General features: G+C 50.5%; 1 pseudogene; it reads left to right on the top strand.

Moving 5' to 3' along the window:
* The first annotated feature begins 504 nt into the window (after positions 1 to 504).
* Positions 505 to 2,653, top strand: part of LOC119470898 — a 4,958-nt pseudogene continuing 2,809 nt past the window's right edge.

The following is a 2,653-nucleotide window of genomic DNA, read 5'->3' as shown; positions in this document are numbered from 1 at the left end:
TCAACATGGTGAAACCCTGCCCCTACTAAAATACAAAAATTAGCTGGACATGGTGGCACTCACCTGTAATCCCAGCTACTCAGGGAGGGAGGCTGTGGGCACACTGAGGCAGAAGAATTGCTTGAACCCAGGACGCGGAGGTTGCAGTGAGCTGAGATCACACCACTGCACTCAAGCCTGGGCGTCAGAACTAGACTCCGTCTCAAAAAAAAAAAAAAGGAGGGGACCCTTGGATTAGGTTCAAAGGGCTTTCAGCAGGTGAGGTTGCAATGGAAAGCGTTCTGCGGAGAAGAAACAGGTAGGGAAACATGAGGCTGTGTGTAGGGAAGAGCGATGATAGATTTTGGTCAAGGCACCCCATCTGTGGTCTGAAAGGTATTTCAGGTGGCAGCACAGAAATCCTGGGCTGGACTTACTGATGGAAGGCTGTCAGGGCTGATCTAGGCTAATTTAGAATGGGGAGATACTGGAAGTGGGGAGACCAGTTTGCAGGGTTTTGCAATGATGAAGGGAAGAGGTAAGGTGCCCTTGGATTGGGTGGGGATGCAGGTATTGGAAAGAGGAGGGTGTAAAGGGAGCAGGGACATAGAGTCAATAGGCTTTGATAACTAGAGGTAAAGCTAAGGGGGTAGGGAGGTAGTCCAAGGCTGTTGGACTACCTGAAACTTTTAAGCTTAGGGTGAAAGAAATCAATTCATTTTGGGGAATACTGGGATGAGACCACGATTGCCTGCCCAGGCAGTGCAGCCCAGAAGGCTGACAATGTGTCTGGAGAAGGTCAGTGCAGGATTGGGATTATCCTCCCAAGGTTACAGTTGAAGTCTTGAACAACAGATGATTCTATTGTTGGGACAGAGTGAAGAGACAGGAAGGCAGCAGAGGATGGAACCTCGCTAAACAGCCTGTTTATGGGGCAGAAGAAGAAGGAGGCATCGGAGGTGACTGAGGCCATGTAGGAGGAGAATGAGGGCAGGGCTGAGGTTCAGGAGTCTGAAGAGGAATTTCAAAGAGGAGGTGGCAGAAATAAAGTATCACTTCAAAACCCATGACCTGGCCAGGCGCGGAGGCTCACGCCTGTAATCCTAGCGCTTTAGAAGGCAGAGGCAGGTGGATTGCCTTAGGTTAGGAGTTTAAGACCAACCCGGCCAACTTGGTGAAACCCCGTCTCTATTAAAAATACAAAAATTAGCTGGGCATGGTGGGCACCTGTAATCCCAGCTATTCGGGAGGCTGAGTCAGGAGAATTGCTTGAACCCGGGAGGCAGAGGTTGCAGTGAGCCGAGATCATGCCATTGCACTCCAGCCTGGGTGACAGAGTGAGACTCCATCTCAAAAAAAAAAAAAAAACAAAAAACAAAAACAACCCTTCCCCCCCAAAATCAGGACCTTAACTATTTAGCAAGCTCCTACTGCTTTAGTATTTTCACCAAGAGTAGATACAACCCTTTCCCTCTTTTTCCCTCTTACTGTTAGACGCTGGAACTTTCAAAAAAGGCTTTTCTAAGTAGTGCCAACAGAGAGCAAGAGAATACAACAAACATCAGATCTGCAGGGTATACGGTTCTCATGCCAACACAGCCACGGTGCTCTATGGGGCTTGTGGGTTTCCCTCCAAAGGGGAGCAGAGTTCCTCAGACCCCAGCCTGAAGTTGGTATGGCCCCTCGGAGTCTTTGGCTGGGCTCCCTGCTTCTGGGGATGGCTTCCACTTGCTGGCCTCCTCTGCTCCCCTCCTCCTGCTCTGACAACTGGCATTTGCATCTGGGCAAGACGGCAGCCTGTCCAGGCCTGGCCTTCCTGTTCTTTTGCCCAGCGTGAGTGACTCCCTGTCCTGGTCAGGGACACCAGGAATCCTGTCACTCTTTCCAGGAGACAGTGACTACAAGCAGATAGGTGAAAGCCCTACCGGCACTGCAGTGTGTGAAGGATGTGGTGTGGCCTGGCGTGCGGGAAGGGGGGCAGTGTTCTCCCTCCGAACTAAGGGTAGCAGACCCTGCGGTGGTGGGGGAGGCCAGGACTGAATGAACCTCTAGGAAAGGATGAGAAAGATGCCGGTGGCTTTTGGCAGAGCTCATTTGTCGTAGGGCAGGTTGGACCAGACGAACTGCAGAGGGTTACAGTGTCAGTGTGGAGGCCGAGGCGGGGACAGCGCACTGGAGACATCTGGCGCATTCCTCCCTTCTCCTGCATCCCATGCAACCTGGCCACTCGGGTTCCTGTTCCGGCCTCACTGGTCCAGGTGATTCAACCACACAGAAGCAGAGGCCCCACCGCTCCCCGCAGGCTCACTGCCCTCTGTGGCGTGGGGGTTGTCCCTTTACCTTTCTGAGGATCAGCTCTTGTGGCTGCACACTCTAATTTAGGTTTGGGGTGTATCTTGGCAATTTAAAGAATCCCCCAGTATTGCAATTATAGAATTGTGGCACTTTAGGGCTGAAACAGATTTTACATATACAATGTTATACAACTTCAGGATTTAAATAACCTGCAGTATTGATCCTACTGTATGTTGTCCTGGAACTGGTTCATACTGGCTCCGCAGAGCCACCCTAAGAGGGTGGAATGCACCCTCTAACTAGAGTTTTCATCTCTTCCATCCGTCCTTTCCTTTCCTTGCCTGTCTTATACTTTAAATTTTTTTTTTTTTTTTTTTTT

The sequence above is a fragment of the Cebus imitator genome, unplaced genomic scaffold (assembly GCF_001604975.1).
Source record: "Cebus imitator isolate Cc_AM_T3 unplaced genomic scaffold, Cebus_imitator-1.0 Scaffold43, whole genome shotgun sequence".
NCBI lineage: Eukaryota > Metazoa > Chordata > Mammalia > Primates > Cebidae > Cebus > Cebus imitator.
This window is presented reverse-complemented; position numbering and strand designations above follow the sequence as displayed.